This window comes from Paramisgurnus dabryanus, chromosome 17, assembly GCF_030506205.2.
Source record: "Paramisgurnus dabryanus chromosome 17, PD_genome_1.1, whole genome shotgun sequence".
Taxonomy (NCBI): Eukaryota; Metazoa; Chordata; class Actinopteri; order Cypriniformes; family Cobitidae; genus Paramisgurnus; species Paramisgurnus dabryanus.
In genome coordinates, this window is record NC_133353.1 from 16,024,936 (window position 1) to 16,043,812 (window position 18,877).

Sequence of the window (18,877 nt, forward strand, 5' to 3'; positions counted from 1 at the left end):
GCGCCAGAAGTGGGCGTGCAAAAATGGCTCGATAGCGCCACCTGCAAAATTTCAAGAGAACAGCCCCGCCGCTACGAAAATCCTACAGAAACGAAATTTGGTAGGGTCATATATCACCCCAAGACCTACAAAAAAGTGTCTTGGAGTGAAGCTCTAAACCTCACAGGAAGTCAGCCATTTTGAATTTTTGCTGTGATTTCTGTGCAAATTTTGTCATTTCCAGGCTTCGTACTTTAACGAACTCCTCCTAGAGATTTTGTCAGATCGTCATCATATTTGGTCAATCTCATCTAAAGGCCTTTGCGATGTTAAATTGCGGAGCTTTTGACTTTTCGTTAGAAGTTGTGTCCGTGGCGGCCTGACAAAGTTCAGCGTTTTCGCCATGAAACCGGAAGTTGTTATAACTAAGGCATACAATGTCCAATCTACCCCACACTTCACACGTTTGATAAGAGTCTTGGCCTGAACACATTTCAATGCCAATATTCAGCTTCAGTCCTAGCGCCACCTAGAGGTAGCAGGAAATGCCTTGTTTTACGCTGTGATTCACTGTTCTCAGAGATTTAATCAAATCATTATCATATCAGGTGAGACTGATCTTAAGCCCTTTGCGATGATAAATTGCGAAGATCTTGACTTTTCGTTGAAGGGCGTGTCCGTGGCGGCCTCGCAAAAGTGATGTTTCGCCATGAGAAAGCTGTTGTAACTCAGGCATGCAATGTCCGATCTGTCACAGACATCATACGTTTGACAAGGGTCCTGGCCTCAACACATCAATGTTACAACAATCAAATACAATCATAGCGCCACCTGCTGCACAAAGGAGGTGTGGCACTTCAAAGTTCCTTTGAATATCCGCCTATATTTACCCACTGAAATTTCAATCCCCCTGGTTCATTGCTTTACTAAGGCCATAGAGTGGCGGTGCACATGCGTGTGAGGGCCCTTCCATCACTGCTTGCAGTTTTAATTAGGGCCCGAGCACACCAGGGTGTGAGGACCCTATTGTTTTTGCTCCGTTTCTTCTTCTTCTTCTTCTTCTTCTTCTTCTTCTTCTTCTTCTCCGAAATGGATCGCATTTTTGAGGGCCTAAACATACCCGAAAACTCATGAAAATTTGCACACGCGTCAGAAGTGGCAAAATTTTACATGTAGTATAGGCGTCAGAAGTGGGCGTGTAAAAATGGCTCGATAGCGCCACCTGCAAAATTTCAAGAGAACAGCCCCCCCACTACGAAAAACTTACAGATACGAAATTTGGTAGGATCATCTATTACTCCAAGACCTACAAAAAAGTCTCTTGGAGCTAAGCTCTAAACCCCACAGGAAGTCAGCCATTTTGAATTTTCTCTGTCATTTTTTGACATTTCCAAGCGTCGTACTTTAACGAACTCCTCCTAGAGATTTAATCCGATCATCATCATATTTGGTCAGTATCATCTAAAGGCCTTTGCGATGCTAAATTGCGGAGCTTTTGACTTTTCATTGGAGGGCGTGTCCGTGGCGGCCTGGCAAAGTGTAATGTTTCGCCATGAAACAGGAAGCTGATGTAATTCAGGCATACATTGTCCGATCTGCACCTGACTTCACACGTTTGATAAGGGTCCAGGCCTGAACACATCAACATGGCATAATTCAGTAACACTCATAGCGCCACCTAGAGGCAGCAGGAAATACCATGTTTGACGCTGTGACTTACTGCTCTTAGGTATTTAACCATATCAACATCATATTTCACCAGTGTAATCTGAAGACCTTGTGTGATGATAAAAAGCAACGACCTTGACTTTTCATTAAAGGGCGTGTCCGTGGCGGCCTGGCAAAGTATCGCTAATTGAATCGCATTTTGACAGGCTAAACAAGCTCAAAAAGTCATAAAACGTTGCACACACGTCAGAAGTGGCAAAAATTTACATGTGGCATAGGCGCCAGAAGTGGGCGTGCAAAAATGGCTCGATAGCGCCACCTGCAAAATTTCAAGAGAACAGCCCCGCCGCTACGAAAATCCTACAGAAACGAAATTTGGTAGGGTCATATATCACCCCAAGACCTACAAAAAAGTGTCTTGGAGTGAAGCTCTAAACCTCACAGGAAGTCAGCCATTTTGAATTTTTGCTGTGATTTCTGTGCAAATTTTGTCATTTCCAGGCTTCGTACTTTAACGAACTCCTCCTAGAGATTTTGTCAGATCGTCATCATATTTGGTCAATCTCATCTAAAGGCCTTTGCGATGTTAAATTGCGGAGCTTTTGACTTTTCGTTAGAAGTTGTGTCCGTGGCGGCCTGACAAAGTTCAGCGTTTTCGCCATGAAACCGGAAGTTGTTATAACTAAGGCATACAATGTCCAATCTACCCCACACTTCACACGTTTGATAAGAGTCTTGGCCTGAACACATTTCAATGCCAATATTCAGCTTCAGTCCTAGCGCCACCTAGAGGTAGCAGGAAATGCCTTGTTTTACGCTGTGATTCACTGTTCTCAGAGATTTAATCAAATCATTATCATATCAGGTGAGACTGATCTTAAGCCCTTTGCGATGATAAATTGCGAAGATCTTGACTTTTCGTTGAAGGGCGTGTCCGTGGCGGCCTCGCAAAAGTGATGTTTCGCCATGAGAAAGCTGTTGTAACTCAGGCATGCAATGTCCGATCTGTCACAGACATCATACGTTTGACAAGGGTCCTGGCCTCAACACATCAATGTTACAACAATCAAATACAATCATAGCGCCACCTGCTGCACAAAGGAGGTGTGGCACTTCAAAGTTCCTTTGAATATCCGCCTATATTTACCCACTGAAATTTCAATCCCCCTGGTTCATTGCTTTACTAAGGCCATAGAGTGGCGGTGCACATGCGTGTGAGGGCCCTTCCATCACTGCTTGCAGTTTTAATTAGGGCCCGAGCACACCAGGGTGTGAGGACCCTATTGTTTTTGCTCCGTTTCTTCTTCTTCTTCTTCTTCTTCTTCTTCTTCTTCTTCTTCTCCGAAATGGATCGCATTTTTGAGGGCCTAAACATACCCGAAAACTCATGAAAATTTGCACACGCGTCAGAAGTGGCAAAATTTTACATGTAGTATAGGCGTCAGAAGTGGGCGTGTAAAAATGGCTCGATAGCGCCACCTGCAAAATTTCAAGAGAACAGCCCCCCCACTACGAAAAACTTACAGATACGAAATTTGGTAGGATCATCTATTACTCCAAGACCTACAAAAAAGTCTCTTGGAGCTAAGCTCTAAACCCCACAGGAAGTCAGCCATTTAGAATTTTCTCTGTCATTTTTTGACATTTCCAAGCGTCGTACTTTAACGAACTCCTCCTAGAGATTTAATCCGATCATCATCATATTTGGTCAGTATCATCTAAAGGCCTTTGAGATGCTAAATTGCGGAGCTTTTGACTTTTCATTGGAGGGCGTGTCCGTGGCGGCCTGGCAAAGTGTAATGTTTCGCCATGAAAAAGGAAGCTGATGTAATTCAGGCATACATTGTCCGATCCGCCCCTGACTTCACACGTTTGATAAGGGTCCAGGCCTGAACACATCAACATGGCATAATTCAGTAACACTCATAGCGCCACCTAGAGGCAGCAGGAAATACCATGTTTGATGCTGTGACTTACTGCTCTTAGGTATTTAACCATATCAACATCATATTTCACCAGTGTAATCTCAAGACCTTGTGTGATGATAAAAAGCAACGACCTTGACTTTTCATTAAAGGGCGTGTCCGTGGCGGCCTGGCAAAGTATCGCTAAATGAATCGCATTTTGACAGGCTAAACAAGCTCAAAAAGTCATAAAACGTTGCACACACGTCAGAAGTGGCAAAAATTTACATGTGGCATAGGCGCCAGAAGTGGGCGTGCAGAAATGGCTCGATAGCGCCACCTGCAAAATTTCAAGAGAACAGCCCCGCCGCTACGAAAATCCTACAGAAACGAAATTTGGTAGGGTCATATATCACCCCAAGACCTACAAAAAAGTCTCTTGGAGTGAAGCTCTAAACTTCACAGGAAGTCAGCCATTTTGAATTTTTGCTGTGATTTCTGTGCAAATTTTGTCATTTCCAGGCTTCGTACTTTAACGAACTCCTCCTAGAGATTTTGTCAGATCGTCATCATATTTGGTCAATCTCATCTAAAGGCCTTTGCGATGTTAAATTGCGGAGCTTTTGACTTTTCGTTGGAAGGTGTGTCCGTGGCGGCCTGACAAAGTTCAGCGTTTTCGCCATGAAACCGGAAGTTGTTATAACTAAGGCATACAATGTCCAATCTGCCCCACACTTCACATGTTTTATAAGAGTCTTGGCCTGAACACATTTCAATGCCAATATTCAGCTTCAGTCCTAGCGCCACCTAGAGGTAGCAGGAAATGCCTTGTTTTACGCTGTGATTCACTGTTCTCAGAGATTTAATCAAATCATTATCATATCAGGTGAGACTGATCTTAAGCCCTTTGAGATGATAAATTGCGAAGATCTTGACTTTTCGTTGAAGGGCGTGTCCGTGGCGGCCTCGCAAAGAGTGATGTTTCGCCATGAGAAAGCTGTTGTAACTCAGGCATGCAATGTCCGATCTGTCACAGACATCATACGTTTGACAAGGGTCCTGGCCTCAACACATCAATGTTACAACAATCAAATACAATCATAGCGCCACCTGCTGCACAAAGGAGGTGTGGCACTTCAAAGTTCCTTTGAATATCCGCCTATATTTACCCACTGAAATTTCAATCCCCCTGGTTCATTCCTTTACTAAGGCCATAGAGTGGCAGGGCACATGCGTGCGAGGGCCCTTCCATCACTGCTTGCAGTTTTAATTAGGGCCCGAGCACACCAGGGTGTGAGGACCCTATTGTTTTTGCTCCGTTTATTCTTCTTCTTCTTCTTCTTCTTCTTCTTCTCCGAAATGGATCGCATTTTTGAGGGCCTAAACATACCAGAAAACTCATGATAATTTGCACACTCGTCAGAAGTGGCGAAAATTTACATGTAGTATAGGCGTCAGAAGTGGGCGTGTAGAAATGGCTCAATAGCGCCACCTGCAAAATTTCAAGAGAACAGCCCCCCTACTACGAAAAACGTACAGACACGAAATTTGGTAGGGTCATCTATTACTCCAAGACCTACAAAAAAGTCTCTCGGAGCTAAGCTCTAAACCCCACAGGAAGTCAGCCATTTTGAATTTTCTCTGTCATTTCTTGACATTTCCAAGCGTCGTACTTTAACGAACTCCTCCTAGAGATTTAATCCGATCATCATCATATTTGGTCAGTATCATCTAAAGGCCTTTGCGATGCTAAATTGCGGAGCTTTTGACTTTTCATTGGAGGGCGTGTCCGTGGCGGCCTGGCAAAGTGTAATGTTTCGCCATGAAACAGGAAGCTGATGTAATTCAGGCATACATTGTCCGATCCGCCCCTGACTTCACACGTTTGATAAGGGTCCAGGCCTGAACACATCAACATGGCATAATTCAGTAACACTCATAGCGCCACCTAGAGGCAGCAGGAAATACCATGTTTGATGCTGTGACTTACTGCTCTTAGGTATTTAACCATATCAACATCATATTTCACCAGTGTAATCTCAAGACCTTGTGTGATGATAAAAAGCAACGACGTTGACTTTTTATTAAAGGGTGTGTCCGTGGAGGCCTGGCAAAGTATCGCTAAATGAATCGCATTTTGACAGGCTAAACAAGCTCAAAAAGTCATAAAACGTTGCACACACGTCAGAAGTGGCAAAAATTTACATGTGGCATAGGCGCCAGAAGTGGGCGTGCAGAAATGGCTCGATAGCGCCACCTGCAAAATTTCAAGAGAACAGCCCCGCCGCTACGAAAATCCTACAGATACGAAATTTGGTAGGGTCATATGTCACCCCAAGACCTACAAAAAAGTCTCTTGGAGCGAAGCTTTAAACCTCACAGGAAGTCAGCCATTTTGAATTTTTGCTGTGATTTCTGTGCAAATTTTGTCATTTCCAGGCTTCGTACTTTAACGAACTCCTCCTAGAGATTTTATCAGATCGTCATCATATTTGGTCAATCTCATCTAAAGGCCTTTGCGATGTTAAATTGCGGAGCTTTTGACTTTTCGTTGGAAGGTGTGTCCGTGGCGGCCTGACAAAGTTCAGCGTTTTCGCCATGAAACAGGAAGTTGTTATAACTAAGGCATACAATGTCCAATCTGCCCCACACTTCACATGTTTGATAAGAGTCTTGACCTGAACACATTTCAATGCCAATATTCAGCTTCAGTCCTAGCGCCACCTAGAGGTAGCAGGAAATGCCTTGTTTTACGCTGTGATTAACTGTTCTCAGAGATTTAATCAAATCATTATCATATCAGGTGAGACTGATCTTAAGCCCTTTGCGATGATAAATTGCGAAGATCTTGACTTTTCGTTGAAGGGCGTGTCCGTGGCGGCCTCGCAAAGAGTGATGTTTCGCCATGAGAAAGCTGTTGTAACTCAGGCATGCAATGTCCGACCTGTCACAGACATCATACGTTTGACAAGGGTCCTGGCCTCAACACATCAATGTTACAACAATCAATTACAATCATAGCGCCACCTGCTGGACAAAGGAGGTTTGGCACTTCAAAGTTCCTTTGAATATCCGCCTATATTTACCCACTGAAATTTCAATCCCCATGGTTCATTGCTTTACTAAGGCCATAGAGTGGCGGTGCACATGCGTGCGAGGGCCCTTCCATCACTGCTTGCAGTTTTATTAGGGCCCGAGCACACCAGGGTGTGAGGACCCTATTGTTTTTGCTCCGTTAATTCTTCTTCTTCTTCTTCTTCTTCTTCTTCTTCTTCTTCTTCTTCTTCTCCGAAATGGATCGCATTTTTGAGGGCCTAAACATACCCGAAAACTCATGAAAACTTGCACACGCGTCAGAAGTGGCGAAAATTTACATGTAGTATAGGCGTCAGAAGTGGGCGTGTAAAAATGGCTCGATAGCGCCACCTGCAAAATTTCAAGAGAACAGCCCCCCCACTACGAAAAACTTACAGATACAAAATTTGGTAGGATCATCTATTACTCCAAGACCTACAAAAAAGTCTCTTGGAGCTAAGCTCTAAACCCCACAGGAACTCAGCCATTTTGAATTTTCTCTGTCATTTTTTGACATTTCCAAGCGTCGTACTTTAACGAACTCCTCCTAGAGATTTAATCCGATCATCATCATATTTGGTCAGTATCATCTAAAGGCCTTTGCGATGCTAAATTGCGGAGCTTTTGACTTTTCATTGGAGGGCGTGTCCGTGGCGGCCTGGCAAAGTGTAATGTTTCGCCATGAAACAGGAAGCTGATGTATTTCAGGCATACATTGTCCGATCTGCCCCTGACTTCACACGTTTGATAAGGGTCCAGGCCTGAACACATCAACATGGCATAATTCAGTAACACTCATAGCGCCACCTAGAGGCAGCAGGAAATACCATGTTTGACACTGTGACTTACTGCTCTTAGGTATTTAACCATATCAACATCATATTTCACCAGTGTAATCTCAAGACCTTGTGTGATGATAAAAAGCAACGACCTTGACTTTTCATTAAAGGGCGTGTCCGTGGCGGCCTGGCAAAGTATCGCTCATTGAATCGCATTTTGACAGGCTAAAAAAGCTCAAAAAGTCATAAAACGTTGCACACACGTCAGAAGTGGCAAAAATTTACATGTGGCATAGGCGCCAGAAGTGGGCGTGCAGAAATGGCTCAATAGCACCACCTGCAAAATTTCAAGAGAACAGCGCCGCCGCAACGAAAATCCTACAGAAACGAAATTTGGTAGGGTCCTATGTCACCCCAAGACCTACAAAAAAGTCTCTTGGAGCGAAGCTCTAAATCTCACAGGAAGTCAGCCATTTTGAATTTTTGCTGTGATTTCTGTGCAAATTTTGTCATTTCCAGGCTTCGTACTTTAACGAACTCCTCCTAGAGATTTTGTTAGATCATCATCATATTTGGTCAATCTCATCTAAAGGCCTTTGCGATGTTAAATTGCGGAGCTTTTGACTTTTCGTTGGAAGGTGTGTCCGTGGCGGCCTGACAAAGTTCAGCGTTTTCGCCATGAAACAGGAAGTTGTTATAACTAAGGCATACAATGTCCAATCTGCCCCACACTTCACATGTTTGATAAGAGTCTTGGCCTGAACACATTTCAATGCCAATATTCATCTTCAGTCCTAGCGCCACCTAGAGGTAGCAGGAAATACCTTGTTTTACGCTGTGATTCACTGTTCTCAGAGATTTAATCAAATCATTATCATATCAGGTGAGACTGATCTTAAGCCCTCTGCGATGATAAATTGCGAAGATCTTGACTTTTCGTTGAAGGGCGTGTCCGTGGCGGTCTCGCAAAGAGTGATGTTTCGCCATGAGAAAGCTGTTGTAACTCAGGCATGCAATGTCCGACCTGTCACAGACATCATACGTTTGACAAGGGTCCTGGCCCTTAACACATCAATGTTACAACAATCAATTACAATCATAGCGCCAACTGCTGCACAAAGGAGGTGTGGCACTTCAAAGTTCCTTTGAATTTCCGCCTATATTTACCCACTGAAATTTCAATCCCCCTGGTTCATTGCTTTACTAAGGCCATAGAGTGGCGGTGCACATGCGTGCGAGGGCCCTTCCATCACTGCTTGCAGTTTTAATTAGGGCCCGAGCACACCGGGGTGTGAGGACCCTATTGTTTTTGCTCCGTTTCTTCTTCTTCTTCTTCTTCTTCTTCTTCTTCTTCTTCTCCGAAATGGATCGCATTTTTGAGGGCCTAAACATACCCGAAAACTCATGAAAATTTGCACACGCGTCAGAAGTGGCAAAATTTTACATGTAGTATAGGCGTCAGAAGTGGGCGTGTAAAAATGGCTCGATAGCGCCACCTGCAAAATTTCAAGAGAACAGCCCCCCCACTACGAAAAACTTACAGATACGAAATTTGGTAGGATCATCTATTACTCCAAGACCTACAAAAAAGTCTCTTGGAGCTAAGCTCTAAACCCCACAGGAAGTCAGCCATTTAGAATTTTCTCTGTCATTTTTTGACATTTCCAAGCGTCGTACTTTAACGAACTCCTCCTAGAGATTTAATCCGATCATCATCATATTTGGTCAGTATCATCTAAAGGCCTTTGAGATGCTAAATTGCGGAGCTTTTGACTTTTCATTGGAGGGCGTGTCCGTGGCGGCCTGGCAAAGTGTAATGTTTCGCCATGAAAAAGGAAGCTGATGTAATTCAGGCATACATTGTCCGATCCGCCCCTGACTTCACACGTTTGATAAGGGTCCAGGCCTGAACACATCAACATGGCATAATTCAGTAACACTCATAGCGCCACCTAGAGGCAGCAGGAAATACCATGTTTGATGCTGTGACTTACTGCTCTTAGGTATTTAACCATATCAACATCATATTTCACCAGTGTAATCTCAAGACCTTGTGTGATGATAAAAAGCAACGACCTTGACTTTTCATTAAAGGGCGTGTCCGTGGCGGCCTGGCAAAGTATCGCTAAATGAATCGCATTTTGACAGGCTAAACAAGCTCAAAAAGTCATAAAACGTTGCACACACGTCAGAAGTGGCAAAAATTTACATGTGGCATAGGCGCCAGAAGTGGGCGTGCAGAAATGGCTCGATAGCGCCACCTGCAAAATTTCAAGAGAACAGCCCCGCCGCTACGAAAATCCTACAGAAACGAAATTTGGTAGGGTCATATATCACCCCAAGACCTACAAAAAAGTCTCTTGGAGTGAAGCTCTAAACTTCACAGGAAGTCAGCCATTTTGAATTTTTGCTGTGATTTCTGTGCAAATTTTGTCATTTCCAGGCTTCGTACTTTAACGAACTCCTCCTAGAGATTTTGTCAGATCGTCATCATATTTGGTCAATCTCATCTAAAGGCCTTTGCGATGTTAAATTGCGGAGCTTTTGACTTTTCGTTGGAAGGTGTGTCCGTGGCGGCCTGACAAAGTTCAGCGTTTTCGCCATGAAACCGGAAGTTGTTATAACTAAGGCATACAATGTCCAATCTGCCCCACACTTCACATGTTTTATAAGAGTCTTGGCCTGAACACATTTCAATGCCAATATTCAGCTTCAGTCCTAGCGCCACCTAGAGGTAGCAGGAAATGCCTTGTTTTACGCTGTGATTCACTGTTCTCAGAGATTTAATCAAATCATTATCATATCAGGTGAGACTGATCTTAAGCCCTTTGAGATGATAAATTGCGAAGATCTTGACTTTTCGTTGAAGGGCGTGTCCGTGGCGGCCTCGCAAAGAGTGATGTTTCGCCATGAGAAAGCTGTTGTAACTCAGGCATGCAATGTCCGATCTGTCACAGACATCATACGTTTGACAAGGGTCCTGGCCTCAACACATCAATGTTACAACAATCAAATACAATCATAGCGCCACCTGCTGCACAAAGGAGGTGTGGCACTTCAAAGTTCCTTTGAATATCCGCCTATATTTACCCACTGAAATTTCAATCCCCCTGGTTCATTCCTTTACTAAGGCCATAGAGTGGCAGGGCACATGCGTGCGAGGGCCCTTCCATCACTGCTTGCAGTTTTAATTAGGGCCCGAGCACACCAGGGTGTGAGGACCCTATTGTTTTTGCTCCGTTTCTTCTTCTTCTTCTTCTTCTTCTTCTTCTTCTCCGAAATGGATCGCATTTTTGAGGGCCTAAACATACCAGAAAACTCATGATAATTTGCACACTCGTCAGAAGTGGCGAAAATTTACATGTAGTATAGGCGTCAGAAGTGGGCGTGTAGAAATGGCTCAATAGCGCCACCTGCAAAATTTCAAGAGAACAGCCCCCCTACTACGAAAAACGTACAGACACGAAATTTGGTAGGGTCATCTATTACTCCAAGACCTACAAAAAAGTCTCTCGGAGCTAAGCTCTAAACCCCACAGGAAGTCAGCCATTTTGAATTTTCTCTGTCATTTCTTGACATTTCCAAGCGTCGTACTTTAACGAACTCCTCCTAGAGATTTAATCCGATCATCATCATATTTGGTCAGTATCATCTAAAGGCCTTTGCGATGCTAAATTGCGGAGCTTTTGACTTTTCATTGGAGGGCGTGTCCGTGGCGGCCTGGCAAAGTGTAATGTTTCGCCATGAAACAGGAAGCTGATGTAATTCAGGCATACATTGTCCGATCCGCCCCTGACTTCACACGTTTGATAAGGGTCCAGGCCTGAACACATCAACATGGCATAATTCAGTAACACTCATAGCGCCACCTAGAGGCAGCAGGAAATACCATGTTTGATGCTGTGACTTACTGCTCTTAGGTATTTAACCATATCAACATCATATTTCACCAGTGTAATCTCAAGACCTTGTGTGATGATAAAAAGCAACGACGTTGACTTTTTATTAAAGGGTGTGTCCGTGGAGGCCTGGCAAAGTATCGCTAAATGAATCGCATTTTGACAGGCTAAACAAGCTCAAAAAGTCATAAAACGTTGCACACACGTCAGAAGTGGCAAAAATTTACATGTGGCATAGGCGCCAGAAGTGGGCGTGCAGAAATGGCTCGATAGCGCCACCTGCAAAATTTCAAGAGAACAGCCCCGCCGCTACGAAAATCCTACAGATACGAAATTTGGTAGGGTCATATGTCACCCCAAGACCTACAAAAAAGTCTCTTGGAGCGAAGCTTTAAACCTCACAGGAAGTCAGCCATTTTGAATTTTTGCTGTGATTTCTGTGCAAATTTTGTCATTTCCAGGCTTCGTACTTTAACGAACTCCTCCTAGAGATTTTGTCAGATCGTCATCATATTTGGTCAATCTCATCTAAAGGCCTTTGCGATGTTAAATTGCGGAGCTTTTGACTTTTCGTTGGAAGGTGTGTCCGTGGCGGCCTGACAAAGTTCAGCGTTTTCGCCATGAAACAGGAAGTTGTTATAACTAAGGCATACAATGTCCAATCTGCCCCACACTTCACATGTTTGATAAGAGTCTTGACCTGAACACATTTCAATGCCAATATTCAGCTTCAGTCCTAGCGCCACCTAGAGGTAGCAGGAAATGCCTTGTTTTACGCTGTGATTAACTGTTCTCAGAGATTTAATCAAATCATTATCATATCAGGTGAGACTGATCTTAAGCCCTTTGCGATGATAAATTGCGAAGATCTTGACTTTTCGTTGAAGGGCGTGTCCGTGGCGGCCTCGCAAAGAGTGATGTTTCGCCATGAGAAAGCTGTTGTAACTCAGGCATGCAATGTCCGACCTGTCACAGACATCATACGTTTGACAAGGGTCCTGGCCTCAACACATCAATGTTACAACAATCAATTACAATCATAGCGCCACCTGCTGGACAAAGGAGGTTTGGCACTTCAAAGTTCCTTTGAATATCCGCCTATATTTACCCACTGAAATTTCAATCCCCATGGTTCATTGCTTTACTAAGGCCATAGAGTGGCGGTGCACATGCGTGCGAGGGCCCTTCCATCACTGCTTGCAGTTTTATTAGGGCCCGAGCACACCAGGGTGTGAGGACCCTATTGTTTTTGCTCCGTTAATTCTTCTTCTTCTTCTTCTTCTTCTTCTTCTTCTTCTTCTTCTTCTTCTCCGAAATGGATCGCATTTTTGAGGGCCTAAACATACCCGAAAACTCATGAAAACTTGCACACGCGTCAGAAGTGGCGAAAATTTACATGTAGTATAGGCGTCAGAAGTGGGCGTGTAAAAATGGCTCGATAGCGCCACCTGCAAAATTTCAAGAGAACAGCCCCCCCACTACGAAAAACTTACAGATACAAAATTTGGTAGGATCATCTATTACTCCAAGACCTACAAAAAAGTCTCTTGGAGCTAAGCTCTAAACCCCACAGGAACTCAGCCATTTTGAATTTTCTCTGTCATTTTTTGACATTTCCAAGCGTCGTACTTTAACGAACTCCTCCTAGAGATTTAATCCGATCATCATCATATTTGGTCAGTATCATCTAAAGGCCTTTGCGATGCTAAATTGCGGAGCTTTTGACTTTTCATTGGAGGGCGTGTCCGTGGCGGCCTGGCAAAGTGTAATGTTTCGCCATGAAACAGGAAGCTGATGTATTTCAGGCATACATTGTCCGATCTGCCCCTGACTTCACACGTTTGATAAGGGTCCAGGCCTGAACACATCAACATGGCATAATTCAGTAACACTCATAGCGCCACCTAGAGGCAGCAGGAAATACCATGTTTGACACTGTGACTTACTGCTCTTAGGTATTTAACCATATCAACATCATATTTCACCAGTGTAATCTCAAGACCTTGTGTGATGATAAAAAGCAACGACCTTGACTTTTCATTAAAGGGCGTGTCCGTGGCGGCCTGGCAAAGTATCGCTCATTGAATCGCATTTTGACAGGCTAAAAAAGCTCAAAAAGTCATAAAACGTTGCACACACGTCAGAAGTGGCAAAAATTTACATGTGGCATAGGCGCCAGAAGTGGGCGTGCAGAAATGGCTCAATAGCACCACCTGCAAAATTTCAAGAGAACAGCGCCGCCGCAACGAAAATCCTACAGAAACGAAATTTGGTAGGGTCCTATGTCACCCCAAGACCTACAAAAAAGTCTCTTGGAGCGAAGCTCTAAATCTCACAGGAAGTCAGCCATTTTGAATTTTTGCTGTGATTTCTGTGCAAATTTTGTCATTTCCAGGCTTCGTACTTTAACGAACTCCTCCTAGAGATTTTGTTAGATCATCATCATATTTGGTCAATCTCATCTAAAGGCCTTTGCGATGTTAAATTGCGGAGCTTTTGACTTTTCGTTGGAAGGTGTGTCCGTGGCGGCCTGACAAAGTTCAGCGTTTTCGCCATGAAACAGGAAGTTGTTATAACTAAGGCATACAATGTCCAATCTGCCCCACACTTCACATGTTTGATAAGAGTCTTGGCCTGAACACATTTCAATGCCAATATTCATCTTCAGTCCTAGCGCCACCTAGAGGTAGCAGGAAATACCTTGTTTTACGCTGTGATTCACTGTTCTCAGAGATTTAATCAAATCATTATCATATCAGGTGAGACTGATCTTAAGCCCTCTGCGATGATAAATTGCGAAGATCTTGACTTTTCGTTGAAGGGCGTGTCCGTGGCGGTCTCGCAAAGAGTGATGTTTCGCCATGAGAAAGCTGTTGTAACTCAGGCATGCAATGTCCGACCTGTCACAGACATCATACGTTTGACAAGGGTCCTGGCCCTTAACACATCAATGTTACAACAATCAATTACAATCATAGCGCCAACTGCTGCACAAAGGAGGTGTGGCACTTCAAAGTTCCTTTGAATTTCCGCCTATATTTACCCACTGAAATTTCAATCCCCCTGGTTCATTGCTTTACTAAGGCCATAGAGTGGCGGTGCACATGCGTGCGAGGGCCCTTCCATCACTGCTTGCAGTTTTAATTAGGGCCCGAGCACACCGGGGTGTGAGGACCCTATTGTTTTTGCTCCGTTTCTTCTTCTTCTTCTTCTTCTTCTTCTTCTTCTTCTTCTCCGAAATGGATCGCATTTTTGAGGGCCTAAACATACCCGAAAACTCATGAAAATTTGCACACGCGTCAGAAGTGGCAAAATTTTACATGTAGTATAGGCGTCAGAAGTGGGCGTGTAAAAATGGCTCGATAGCGCCACCTGCAAAATTTCAAGAGAACAGCCCCCCCACTACGAAAAACTTACAGATACGAAATTTGGTAGGATCATCTATTACTCCAAGACCTACAAAAAAGTCTCTTGGAGCTAAGCTCTAAACCCCACAGGAAGTCAGCCATTTAGAATTTTCTCTGTCATTTTTTGACATTTCCAAGCGTCGTACTTTAACGAACTCCTCCTAGAGATTTAATCCGATCATCATCATATTTGGTCAGTATCATCTAAAGGCCTTTGAGATGCTAAATTGCGGAGCTTTTGACTTTTCATTGGAGGGCGTGTCCGTGGCGGCCTGGCAAAGTGTAATGTTTCGCCATGAAAAAGGAAGCTGATGTAATTCAGGCATACATTGTCCGATCCGCCCCTGACTTCACACGTTTGATAAGGGTCCAGGCCTGAACACATCAACATGGCATAATTCAGTAACACTCATAGCGCCACCTAGAGGCAGCAGGAAATACCATGTTTGATGCTGTGACTTACTGCTCTTAGGTATTTAACCATATCAACATCATATTTCACCAGTGTAATCTCAAGACCTTGTGTGATGATAAAAAGCAACGACCTTGACTTTTCATTAAAGGGCGTGTCCGTGGCGGCCTGGCAAAGTATCGCTAAATGAATCGCATTTTGACAGGCTAAACAAGCTCAAAAAGTCATAAAACGTTGCACACACGTCAGAAGTGGCAAAAATTTACATGTGGCATAGGCGCCAGAAGTGGGCGTGCAGAAATGGCTCGATAGCGCCACCTGCAAAATTTCAAGAGAACAGCCCCGCCGCTACGAAAATCCTACAGAAACGAAATTTGGTAGGGTCATATATCACCCCAAGACCTACAAAAAAGTCTCTTGGAGTGAAGCTCTAAACTTCACAGGAAGTCAGCCATTTTGAATTTTTGCTGTGATTTCTGTGCAAATTTTGTCATTTCCAGGCTTCGTACTTTAACGAACTCCTCCTAGAGATTTTGTCAGATCGTCATCATATTTGGTCAATCTCATCTAAAGGCCTTTGCGATGTTAAATTGCGGAGCTTTTGACTTTTCGTTGGAAGGTGTGTCCGTGGCGGCCTGACAAAGTTCAGCGTTTTCGCCATGAAACCGGAAGTTGTTATAACTAAGGCATACAATGTCCAATCTGCCCCACACTTCACATGTTTTATAAGAGTCTTGGCCTGAACACATTTCAATGCCAATATTCAGCTTCAGTCCTAGCGCCACCTAGAGGTAGCAGGAAATGCCTTGTTTTACGCTGTGATTCACTGTTCTCAGAGATTTAATCAAATCATTATCATATCAGGTGAGACTGATCTTAAGCCCTTTGAGATGATAAATTGCGAAGATCTTGACTTTTCGTTGAAGGGCGTGTCCGTGGCGGCCTCGCAAAGAGTGATGTTTCGCCATGAGAAAGCTGTTGTAACTCAGGCATGCAATGTCCGATCTGTCACAGACATCATACGTTTGACAAGGGTCCTGGCCTCAACACATCAATGTTACAACAATCAAATACAATCATAGCGCCACCTGCTGCACAAAGGAGGTGTGGCACTTCAAAGTTCCTTTGAATATCCGCCTATATTTACCCACTGAAATTTCAATCCCCCTGGTTCATTCCTTTACTAAGGCCATAGAGTGGCAGGGCACATGCGTGCGAGGGCCCTTCCATCACTGCTTGCAGTTTTAATTAGGGCCCGAGCACACCAGGGTGTGAGGACCCTATTGTTTTTGCTCCGTTTCTTCTTCTTCTTCTTCTTCTTCTTCTTCTTCTTCTTCTCCGAAATGGATCGCATTTTTGAGGGCCTAAACATACCAGAAAACTCATGATAATTTGCACACTCGTCAGAAGTGGCGAAAATTTACATGTAGTATAGGCGTCAGAAGTGGGCGTGTAGAAATGGCTCAATAGCGCCACCTGCAAAATTTCAAGAGAACAGCCCCCCTACTACGAAAAACGTACAGACACGAAATTTGGTAGGGTCATCTATTACTCCAAGACCTACAAAAAAGTCTCTCGGAGCTAAGCTCTAAACCCCACAGGAAGTCAGCCATTTTGAATTTTCTCTGTCATTTCTTGACATTTCCAAGCGTCGTACTTTAACGAACTCCTCCTAGAGATTTAATCCGATCATCATCATATTTGGTCAGTATCATCTAAAGGCCTTTGCGATGCTAAATTGCGGAGCTTTTGACTTTTCATTGGAGGGCGTGTCCGTGGCGGCCTGGCAAAGTGTAATGTTTCGCCATGAAACAGGAAGCTGATGTAATTCAGGCATACATTGTCCGATCCGCCCCTGACTTCACACGTTTGATAAGGGTCCAGGCCTGAACACATCAACATGGCATAATTCAGTAACACTCATAGCGCCACCTAGAGGCAGCAGGAAATACCATGTTTGATGCTGTGACTTACTGCTCTTAGGTATTTAACCATATCAACATCATATTTCACCAGTGTAATCTCAAGACCTTGTGTGATGATAAAAAGCAACGACGTTGACTTTTTATTAAAGGGTGTGTCCGTGGAGGCCTGGCAAAGTATCGCTAAATGAATCGCATTTTGACAGGCTAAACAAGCTCAAAAAGTCATAAAACGTTGCACACACGTCAGAAGTGGCAAAAATTTACATGTGGCATAGGCGCCAGAAGTGGGCGTGCAGAAATGGCTCGATAGCGCCACCTGCAAAATTTCAAGAGAACAGCCCCGCCGCTACGAAAATCCTACAGATACGAAATTTGGTAGGGTCATATGTCACCCCAAGACCTACAAAAAAGTCTCTTGGAGCGAAGCTTTAAACCTCACAGGAAGTCAGCCATTTTGAATTTTTGCTGTGATTTCTGTGCAAATTTTGTCATTTCCAGGCTTCGTACTTTAACGAACTCCTCCTAGAGATTTTGTCAGATCGTCATCATATTTGGTCAATCTCATCTAAAGGCCTTTGCGATGTTAAATTGCGGAGCTTTTGACTTTTCGTTGGAAGGTGTGTCCGTGGCGGCCTGACAAAGTTCAGCGTTTTCGCCATGAAACAGGAAGTTGTTATAACTAAGGCATACAATGTCCAATCTGCCCCACACTTCACATGTTTGATAAGAGTCTTGACCTGAACACATTTCAATGCCAATATTCAGCTTCAGTCCTAGCGCCACCTAGAGGTAGCAGGAAATGCCTTGTTTTACGCTGTGATTAACTGTTCTCAGAGATTTAATCAAATCATTATCATATCAGGTGAGACTGATCTTAAGCCCTTTGCGATGATAAATTGCGAAGATCTTGACTTTTCGTTGAAGGGCGTGTCCGTGGCGGCCTCGCAAAGAGTGATGTTTCGCCATGAGAAAGCTGTTGTAACTCAGGCATGCAATGTCCGACCTGTCACAGACATCATACGTTTGACAAGGGTCCTGGCCTCAACACATCAATGTTACAACAATCAATTACAATCATAGCGCCACCTGCTGGACAAAGGAGGTTTGGCACTTCAAAGTTCCTTTGAATATCCGCCTATATTTACCCACTGAAATTTCAATCCCCATGGTTCATTGCTTTACTAAGGCCATAGAGTGGCGGTGCACATGCGTGCGAGGGCCCTTCCATCACTGCTTGCAGTTTTATTAGGGCCCGAGCACACCAGGGTGTGAGGACCCTATTGTTTTTGCTCCGTTAATTCTTCTTCTTCTTCTTCTTCTTCTTCTTCTTCTTCTTCTTCTTCTTCTCCGAAATGGATCGCATTTTTGAGGGCCTAAACATACCCGAAAACTCATGAAAACTTGCACACGCGTCAGAAGTGGCGAAAATTTACATGTAGTATAGGCGTCAGAAGTGGGCGTGTAAAAATGGCTCGATAGCGCCACCTGCAAAATTTCAAGAGAACAGCCCCCCCACTACGAAAAACTTACAGATACAAAATTTGGTAGGATCATCTATTACTCCAAGACCTACAAAAAAGTCTCTTGGAGCTAAGCTCTAAACCCCACAGGAACTCAGCCATTTTGAATTTTCTCTGTCATTTTTTGACATTTCCAAGCGTCGTACTTTAACGAACTCCTCCTAGAGATTTAATCCGATCATCATCATATTTGGTCAGTATCATCTAAAGGCCTTTGCGATGCTAAATTGCGGAGCTTTTGACTTTTCATTGGAGGGCGTGTCCGTGGCGGCCTGGCAAAGTGTAATGTTTCGCCATGAAACAGGAAGC